The following is an 11,172-nucleotide window of genomic DNA, read 5'->3' on the forward strand; positions in this document are numbered from 1 at the left end:
TGAGCGAGTGAAGAACAGTGTGTTTCCAGATGTTTCTCCTGATCGTATGGATTTAAATCTACAGCACACTTCATTTAACACAGTGAAGTATTTATTAACCTCTGACACTAGGCACTGGACGATCACCTCAAATAACACTGAACTGTCACCAGGAGAGGTGTGGAAAGGGTTAATCCAACATTCATACACACACTATCACACTCACTGTTTGTTTTTATTATAATTTTACGATATTTCTTGTTTGTTTTATTTGAACACTTACTGTTCAGATAAATATCTTTTTAAATCATTTCCTCAGGTGCCTTAAGTTTTCCACAGTACTGTAGTTAGGCCACAAAATATAATATAATATAATATAATATAAATACGTTGTGTGTTCTTTGTGGCTACAGTAATGAAAGTGCTGTGGTGTGTTAGAGATTGAGCTGCCACCTGCTGGCGAAGGAAAGAAATGCTGCCCTTTAACACCGCCTGGCCACTAGAGGGCGCACGGTGATCATAAAACACAATTAGCCAAACCACACCATCTGTTCTTCTTCACTGCTATGTAAATGAGTCCTCAACTGATTGGTTATCAGCATGGTTCTGAACTACTGATTTTGATTCACAGCGGTTACTGTTAGAGGTTGAATTATTGAAAGAGGAAATCATTTTCTCCAGTTCCGTTTGAGGAAAAGCGTAAGTATTAACCTTAGACTTGACTTTATTGATCCCACATCTGGGAAATTCACTTGTTATAGCAGCACACAATCTTAGGCATCGGACAAGAAGTGGGGAAAAAAAACCTTACAGTGTTTCTTCTATAACTATGTTTTTTGGTTGTGTAAATCATTTCTCTTAATTACTACACATTATCAATATTATGAATTAAATATTTTGTCTAGTTACCAGTCTGAGGCCATAATTATTGCCTCTTCACACACACTGACTCACACCTACGGACACTTGAGTCCCCAATCCACCTACCAACGTGTGTTTTTGGAGCGTGGGAGGAAACCGGAGCACCCAGAGGAAACCCACGCAGTCACAGAGAGAACACACCACACTCCTCACAAACAGTCACCCGGAGGAAACCCACGCAGACACAGAGAGAACACACCACACTCCTCACAGACAGTCACCCGGAGGAAACCCACGCTGACACATAGAGAACACACCACACTCCTCACAGACAGTCACACGGAGGAAACCCACGCAGACACAGAGAGAACACACCACACTCCTCACAAACAGTCACCCGGAGAAAACCCACGCTGACACATAGCGAACACACTACACTCCTCACAGACAGTCACCCGGAGGAAACCCACGCAGACACAGAGAGAACACACCACACTCCTCACAGACAGTCACCCGGAGGAAACCCACGCAGACACAGAGAGAACACACCACACTCCTCACAGACAGTCACCCGGAGGAAACCCACGCGGACACAGAGAGAACACACCACACTCCTCACAGACAGTCACCCGGAGGAAACCCACGCAGACACAGAGAGAACACACCACACTCCTCACAGACAGTCACCCGGAGGAAACCCACGCGGACACAGAGAGAACACACCACACTCCTCACAGACAGTCACCCGGAGGAAACATTTGCATCACATTTCCTTTTCTTTTTGCTCATTCACTACATAGGTGTTGTTCGTTTCTGTAAGTTTATCCACTATAATACTTTAGCTGTGATTGTATGTGTTTGTCTTGTTCAATGATCACTTACACAGTGTAATTTCATCACAGAATTACTTTACCGTGACCTAGCCCCAGTATGTTCCTCCATCACCTGATTTCCTTGAAATGCTGAGGATCAGAGAGGACCTTTGGGTGGGGTGAGTTAGTGAAAGTGAAAGATGTGCTGCAGCTCACATTCTGTCTTTGAGGCTTTAACTCCAACAGCATCAACGGCATCTTCCGTGGTTAAACTCTTCTGTTTAAAATGGCTCATAAAGGTACGTTCTTTTTTAATTTAAATTATAAGCTTGTGTATAACTGATAATGGGGGAGTCATTAGAGACAGACACTGTTACTGAAGGCATTGTAATAAGGTTTATAAATATTATAAATCTCTGCTACTGATATGTGTGTATCTCTGTCTGAAACAGATTGGTTAGTCATTGGTTTATTAAATAACCCCAAACGATTCCTTTTAAAAAGCTTTATTAATATATATATATAATTTATTTTTTTGCACAGACATTGTATCTGAATATAAGATGTATCTGTCAATGTATTTATGAACTTATCTGTAGCTATGGTAGTTACAAATATAATAGGTGAATAATATAACAATTTCTAATAATAATTCTTCTTCATTTGTTTATCTTCCATTTCCCTGTTTTTTCCTTCTGATGTTTAGTGCACGTCATGACTTTGGGAAACACTTTGAATTCTCACAGGACTTTTATGGAACGCCTCATGCTTTCGTCCAATATCTGTGAAGTGGAATCTGTGGATAACTGTCATTTCATCTTCGCTTTTGTCCCCACCGTGTCTCGCACTGAAAGAGACATTGAAGCTGCTCTTCAGAAGATTCCTGGTAAATAGGGGACCTTAAACATGATCTAAAAAGTGCTGAAATCTACATTAGACGATTCTGATGGTTCTGCAGATAATTTATCTCTCTCTTTCTCTGTCCTAGCGATCCGCCCCGTGGTCCTAGTGGTGCTTCACCACACATTTGATCCATATTTCCTAGTCCCAGACAGCAGACTCAGTGTAAACAGGAGGGACATGTTCACTGTGGACTGTCTGCACGATGAAGACCGAGGTCTGCTGAGATGTCAGCGCAACGACGAGGCTCTGAGAGCTGTAACTCAGTATCTAGCAGAACGAAGTACAACCATTCTGAACCCTGGACAGAGGGTAGGCAAAGGCTCAAAGTGCTGAGTCATTAAAGTCCTGCATGTTTGTGTACAGCGGGCTTTCCCCAATTACTCACTAGAAAGTATCTCAAGGTTGAACTGTCGTACGTACTTCATCTGATTTTAAATTTCACTCCCTTTTCCCTTGCCTTTAATTTAAGGATCCATGGGGGAGACAGAGAACACCATCCTCTGGTCCACAGACAATCCCAGGTCCTTACCTTCACTGATGCCGTATTTGGTGAGTTTCACTTACGTAGAATCACTGTCACAAACTTCATATCTACAAATTATTTTCTTTACATTGAATGAAATGTTTAAAATAAACAGACCAATGGGGTCAGGAGTTTGTTGCACTGAAAAAAAAAACGCTACTTTGAATTTACTACTCTTCTTTTTTACATCAAAATGTTGCATGAAATGAAATCATCTCTATCCAGAGATTTAATCTGATAGATAGTTTTTTATTTAAAAAAAAAATGCAAATTCAAAGTGGCATTTCTTCAGTGTAGAGTGGGTCCCCCGGGTTTAGACCAGAATCTCTGACACATCCAGACCACTAGGCGTCAGTATAACATCTATTTCAGAACAAGATGAAGAAAGTCACTGATTGTATTTTACCTTCTCCTGTAAATCTGAGTCTTGTTCGTCCAGCAGCAGAGTGAATGTTTTTAGTTCTGTACAAATGAGCTGAACTGTTCTTGTCCTCCTGCAGAGCCAGAGATGGTGTAACTAATTTGGCTGGGCATTTGCTGTGCTGACTATGAGCCTCACTTCTCTGGAGTATTTTCACTTCACTTGGTTCGTTCCCTGGCTGCTGCTCCTCTTGGCTGTCGTTCTGGAGAGAACTGGCTACGGAAAGTGGTTATTTTCATTGTAAACATCTTGGTGTTGCTTTTCTCCCTCATTAGCCCAAAGGCCAACAACACTGAGGCGTTCACACCTTCAAACAAACTTGATATGAGAGCAGCTGATAGCAGTGCTTTGATTGCTGAACGACTGTAATCATGGAAAAAACTTTCCTGCAGTTGTACATGAACAAACATGACACCAACATGATCACGACGTAATCCTACATTAATGGTTATAAACGTTCATTCCAGTAATCAAAAGTACTGAATCGGGTTATTTTGCTTTTTTTCATATTTTTGTTAATATTCTGAACCGTTTTATTTTCTCTCATTGCTTGAATGTTGGAAGGCAAAATATGTACATTATGTAAATTTTTATTTCTGGCTGTAAAACTAAAAAATGACTGTTTCAAAGGGGTATGAAAACTTTCTAAAGGCACTGTATATATATATATATATGAATTTACATATACACACTTTCAATCTCTTGCGATTTATACAAATTTCAGCCAAAATGCAGCATTTCAGAAAATAATTAATTAATGTTTTTAAATGTATTTTATTTATATAAATTTATTAACTGTCAAAGGACTGGCGCCCCCTCCAGGGTGTATTCCCGCCTTGCTCCCAAGTAGACTCTGGACCCACCGCGACCCTGAACTGGACAAGGGTTACGGATAATGAATGAATATTTACTGTCACCAGTTTCACTTGTCAGCGAGTGTCCCCTGATTGCACACAGTGCCACAAGCTCCATGTTACAGCTCAGTGAAGTGATTTTGAAGCTGTAATTTTAAGGTGAATATATTAAATATTAAGTGTTACTTTAAACTCTGTTTTGTTTACATAGTTGCAGAGTACAGTTTGAGTTATTTCTGTAATTTTGAGACATCTGTTTCTAAAAACAGGCTACGGTTTTGGTTTTCTGACTTTTTCCCTGATACCCGTTTTTGACTTTTGGACTTGTACTAGGGATGGAAGGAAGAGGAGGATTTATTTAATCAAAACTAATAGGAGCAGGGAGGCAAGAATACAAACTAGAACTCAGTGGAACAAAACTAGGACAGGAACATAACTGTGAACTGGTGGTAATGTGAAAGAAAATAGACAAAGAAACACATCGACACACACAAGAACCGACTAGGGAACACTGAAACAAAGGGACTATATACACAGAGCACTGACAGGGAACACCTGGGGACAATAACGAGAGGGCAGGACTACAAAGGAGACTCTGACGAGAGGGCGGAGCTAAGGCGGGACTAGGGTGGAGACAGGAAGAATAAACAGAGCCATGTGCTAAAGGAGCACATGGTGAGGAAAACAAACACAAGATGTGACAGGATGGGGGGTGTCCACATTTTTCATACCATCTCAAAACAACTGACTCAAGTGACTCTCATCCTCGGTGGGTGATTTGTGACATCTACTGAACCGTAAAGCGTGTATGTGAATGAATAGTAGTTACTGATGACTCAAATACATCATTTTGTTAATTCATGAAGTGATTACTTACAATCTAATAATCTATATTGTTGGTTTTAGGAGAAACATTTTCAATTGTTTTAGTGAGGAGACAGTTCGTTCATCTCCTATCAATGGTGCCACTGTGTGTGGAGTGGAGAGCTGTGTGGAGCAGGGAGATTTGTTCATGTTACGGTTTTATTCACACATAAACCAAAAGGAACGGCAGATTTTCATCATGTAGTGGAGTAAAAAGTAAGATACTGGACTTGGAATTAAAGTAAAATTTCTGCCACAATGGAAATACTTCAGTAAAGTACAGATACATGAAAAAGTCCCAGTAAACATTTAGCCGTTGATTCTACGTTGAAATAACGTAATGACTGCCGTCTAATCAACGTTCTCTTAAGGTTGAAAATGAAAGTTGAAAGACGTCCAAACACAGACATTGAAAAGATGACTATTAGACGTATTTTAGATGTCCATTGACGTTATTAATTGGTCCCAAAATACATTACTTGTATAAAACGCGTTTTGGACGTCCACTGACGTTATCGATTGGTCATCACTTGATAACTAACTTATTAAGATGGATTTTGGACGTCCATTGACGTTTAAAATATGTCCTTGATGGACAGACTACTTTTAAACCTATTTTGAACGTCCAGGGACGCTCCTTGTTTACTGGGGTACACTAACAGATTACATTTACTTCGTTATTGTCCAACACTGGTGGTCTGTAAGCGAGAGATGGTGGGAGAAGGGGGTTATTCTACCCATCCACGAGTGAGGTAAAATATTTGCGTCTCCACTGCTACACAGACTTTATATTCCTTAAACAGCACACGGAAAGCTATCAATAAAGCAGCTGGCAGTAAATATCCCTCATCTAATCTGCATCTGTGTGTTTTCTGTGTCCAGGAACAGGAGAGATGAAAATCTTCATGATGGTAAAAGGGACAACCTTTCATTCTAACGTCTCTTAGAACGTCTTTCTCTAAATGTAGGAGTTTCAGAAGAACACAGCGACGTAATTATTTTTTTGTTGCAATTGTATCTCGGGGAAGAACCAACATTCAAGCTGCTCCTGAGGAATTTCCATAAAGTGAGAAAATTCCTTAGTGCAATCTGCACATTACTTCTGCTCAGAACATACTGTGGTGCTTAATTTTTTACTAGTGCCACTCTTTATTTTTGAGCTGTAGTGGAGATGAACAGATTATTAATTTTTAATGAAAGATATTATACTTTTTGGGGACTTAATACGCAGAAAGACCTTTCACCTCTCAGTGAGATAATACCCAGAGCAGAGTCGTAAAACCTCACTCCAGGACGGTTTATGACCCAAGGTTCCAGGGTCAAGAGGGGAATCTTTTGGAGACACTCACAAGGGTCAGTTTATGTTCGTGTTAAACTGTTTAATTAAGAACTTCTCAAACTATAGAATTAAACCTTAATTCCCATTGGTTTAAAACGGTTTGAAGTACAACTGTGTGAAATTAATTCCCTTTAGACAAATCAAAATGGGTGGAATTAATTTACATATGTTTTAAATCACCTTTTTCTATGAACTTATGTAGAACCAAGGTAGCCACATACTCTGTGTGTTGTTTGGTTAATAATTATGTAAAACATGGTTTGTCTTAATGATATTACTTTGTGTAACATATAATCTTTTATATTGCAAAAGTATGATTCAGAATTCTGGGATGGTCATTCAGCAGGGATCGTCTTCAAGTCTTTGTCTTGTCAAGGGTCATACATTTTATGTGATGTCACTACCAAGGTAAAGGAAACAGCCAATCAGGGGCAAGAGATGCTCCAATCCTCAACCCCTGGGATCAATCAGGTATTCAAGGCCGGTTTTGTAAATTCTGGTTAAAAACCCAGTGGCGCGAAATGACGCTCACTTTTTGAGGCTTTTTCAAGGCCTTTTTGAGAATTTTTGGAGAGAGAAATGACTCTGGCTTTTTCTGAAGAACAAGGAAGAACGTCTCTCTCCTGCTTCCAGCAGACAATGCCTCTCAGAGAGGGTAGTCAGTTAAGAGAGAGCCCTGGCTCTCTCTAGAGCTCTCCAGCTCTCTCCAGCTCTCTGCAGGTGTCAGCTGCTCTTATGGTTCTCTTAAACAGTCTTGGGCCCCTCAAGCGTGGTCCAGAAGTTCTATTTTAATTTTATCTCTAGTAGAAAACTATAGTTAAAAGGACTGTGGTTTAATCCAGCAAAATTCAACGCCACACCCAGAGCATTGAAAGAGACCTCAGACCTCAGACCTCTGACCCTCAAAGTGATGACAAAAGCTTCAGGATCAGCGACAGAGAAGACAGCCACACACACCCTCAGAATGACCTTCTGAGATGAGGCCCAGGTGAGACCTGCATGGACATGTTTCTCACAAGACGGCAGATCAGCGACGACAGAGAATTCCCACTGAGAACTTCAGAAAACCATCTGCTCCAACGGGGTGGTCCCCGTGTCCCTGGCCAAGTGATAGAAGAGGAACGTCAGCGGCTGCAGTGCTACAAGGCCTGCGGCTGCAGTGCTCCAGGACGCCGCGTCGGAAAGCACTGCGCATAAGCGACATACTCCCAGCTATCTCCAGTCCATCTGCAGGGATACGTAAGGTCACATGGTTTCATGTCTTTCATTGCTCAGGAACGGTGCTGAATGCTTGCTGGGATCAACATAGCCTTTCTAGAATTTAGGGTAATTATCAGAGAGAAATTCCCTCATATATAAATCTCCCTGTTCCCTCATGTATCGCTGTAATCCATTTCATTATATGAATGTATAATCATTCATTCATTCATTCATTATCTGTAACCCTTATCCAATTCAGGGTCGCGGTGGGTCCAGAGCCTACCTGGAATCATTGGGCACAAGGCAGGAATACACCCTGGAGGGGGCGCCAGTCCTTCACAGGGCAACACAGACACACACACACATTCACACACTCACACCTACGGACAATTTTTTTGAGTCGCCAATCCACCTATCAACATGTGTTTTTGGACTGTGGGAGGAAACCGGAGCACCCGAAGGAAACCCACGCAGACACGGGGAGAACACACCAACTCCTCACAGACAGTCACCCGGAGGAAACCCACGGAGACGCGGGGAGAACACACCAACTCCTCACAGACAGTCACCCGGAGGAAATCCACGCGGACACGAGAAGAACACACCACACTCCTCACAGACAGTCACCCGGAGGAAACCCATGTGGACACGGGGAGAACACACCAACTCCTCACAGACAGTCACTCGGAGCGGGAATCGACTGTCTGTCTGGTGACTGTCTGTGAGGAGTGTGGTGTGTTCTCTCTGTGTCTGCGTGGGTTTCCTCCGGGTGACTGTCTGTGAGGAGTGTGGTGTGTTCTCCCTGTGTCTGCATGGGTTTCCTCCGGGTGACTGTCTGTGAGGAGTGTGGTGTGTTCTCCCCGTGTCTGCATGGGTTTCCTCCGGGTGACTGTCTGTGAGGAGTGTGGTGTGTTCTCCCTGTGTCTGCATGGGTTTCCTCCGGGTGACTGTCTGTGAGGAGTGTGGTGTGTTCTCCCTGTGTCTGCATGGGTTTCCTCCAGGGTTCCACGGATCAGTAACAGGGAGAATAGCGCGTCTGTGGCTGCTGCACCTGGTCCTCTTCTGGTTACTGCTCTAAGCAACTCCTGTATCATGGGGTGGAGGACTCTGTGAGAAATGGGAAACACTTTACGGCACATATCTCACGGGTGGTTACTTGGCTACAAGAAGAATCTAGTATGGTATTCCTGGTATGGACTTTATGACAGAGAGAGCAAGGAGGGGGTGAGAGAGAAAGAGAGTGGTGTGTGTGTGTGTGTTTGGCTGTAAGAGAGACAGGGAGAGTGTGTGTTAGTAGAAGCCCAGAGAGCCAATTGTGTTTATGTGTGTGAGGGGGAGAGAGAGAGAGAGAGAGAAAGAGAGAGAGGGTGACTGTAAACATGAATTATACTCAGCAGCAAGTAGGGGGAGCTCAAGATACAAATAAAGCCAGTTCCATCCATTCGTCCATTGTCCGAGTTGCAGGGGAAGCAGTCCAAGTAAAGAAACACAGACCTCCCTCTCCCTAGTCACTTCTTCCAGCTTTTCCGGAGGCTTTCCCGGGCCAGTCAGACATATAACCACTCCGACTTGTTCTGGGCCTTCTGTGGCCTCCGACATGGAGAAGCAGCAGCTCCACTCCGAGTCTCTCCCTTACGTTTGAACTCCTCACCCTGGCTCTGAGGGAGAGTCCAGACGCCCTGTGGAGGAAAGTCATCTCGGCCGCTTGTACCTGAGATCTCATGCTTTCAGTCACTACCCAAAATAAATGAAGGTGTAGTTTCTACGTAAATCTGCACACCACCTGCAAAACAATGAGAAAGAGATGATTAAACAGATTCCCCTGAAGATTCTAGAGATGAGAACGAGATTATAATGAATTTAAGATTAAGATTGCACTAGAATTTAACTGGATATTAATTTGAGTTTAAGTAGTGATTAAGTCGAGATGACACCGAGTTTAAAGTGTAGATAAAGCAGATTAAACTTGGACCAAAGTGAAGATTAAACTGAGATTAAACTGAGATTAAACCTGAGATTAAACATATGAATCTGGAAGTGAAACAGATTAAACTGCAGATAAAACAGAGATTACATTTAGGACTATACTGAGATTAAATTAAGATTAAACTGTATCTTAGTCCGAGATCAAATCTGAGATGAAACAAAATGAAACCCTAGATTAAATTGAGATTAAGATGGAAAATAAATCGGAGATTAAAGTGAGATTATACCAAGGTTAAAGTGTAGATTAAACTGAGATTAATGTTTACTATGTGATAGTCCAACAATAAAGTCCCACTGCTCTCCTCTTATTGGACAATGCCAGTTCTGTCTGCTGTCTGTCTGTGTGGTTGTTCATTAATATGTGGACAGGTTCTGCTCGGTGTTATGCCCCATGTTATTTTGGAGTGTTTGTTTTTTCTTTCTCTTTGTTGGAGATTTTAGGTGAATGCTCTTGGGGCTGATTTGCTGCCTGTTGCTCCACCCACATGCTTCACTTCTCATTGGCTGGCTCTGATGGCGGGAGATTTAAAAAGGACCATTGTCCTGGAGTTGGAGAGCTGCTCCTTTTCTTCTATCCAAGCCGGGCCCTTGCTTCAGCGGGCTGCCCAACAGTGTCAGACCAAAGTTCTTTTGATGTTGTATTCTGTGGTTGTTGTAATTTAAACAGGATTTGTAAGGGGACCTGCCATTTTGTTTATGCTTTTGGGCCCTGTTTTTGGTGAGAGTAGACAGGGCAACTATTTGTATTTTCTTTTCTGTAAGTTTAGTTAGTGGAATTGGTTTATTTTTAGTCATTGTTAGTTATTTTGGCCTGTGGTCCCCCTGAAGCTTTATCCTGTTTTCTAAGAAGCTTTTAAAGCTGTCATGAGGCAATATTGAATGCTAAAAACAATAAAATATTGCCTTCAGTATCTGTTTCTTTTTTGGTGACTTTATTTAAGAGTTACTTTGGTCTGAGGCTGAGTGGGCCAGTTTTTGTTTTAAATAATTTATAAACTTTTATTATGTCCAACCCCTACTGAGTAGAGTCAGAGTTAGTACAGCGTTAGGGTTAGAGTAGGTCCAGGCGAAGTGTTAAGCCCCGGTCGCACTGGGTTTTTGCATTTGGCTTCACCTCATGTCATGTGCGAGTCTAGAGCCGGGACAGGAACAGTGCTGTAACCCGTCCTCCTCCTTGGTTCGGCAGAAGACCTGGAGTTGTAGCAGAAGCGGTGAGTTCTCCGAGGAGTTTTTGCTTTTACTGTGACTCTCGCTGGTGTTGCATTATTTAATCAGCACAAAAATAGTTGTATAATAACTGGCACTATAATAAGTGGCACTGTTGGTTAGGGACATGAATTCACACCTAAAAGTTCACCAAAGCTGAATCATGCAACAGAGCTACTGTCAGGGTCTGGTGAAGTTTCTTCTGAGCTACAACATCCTTCCTG

This window comes from Hoplias malabaricus, chromosome 4, assembly GCF_029633855.1.
Source record: "Hoplias malabaricus isolate fHopMal1 chromosome 4, fHopMal1.hap1, whole genome shotgun sequence".
Taxonomy (NCBI): Eukaryota; Metazoa; Chordata; class Actinopteri; order Characiformes; family Erythrinidae; genus Hoplias; species Hoplias malabaricus.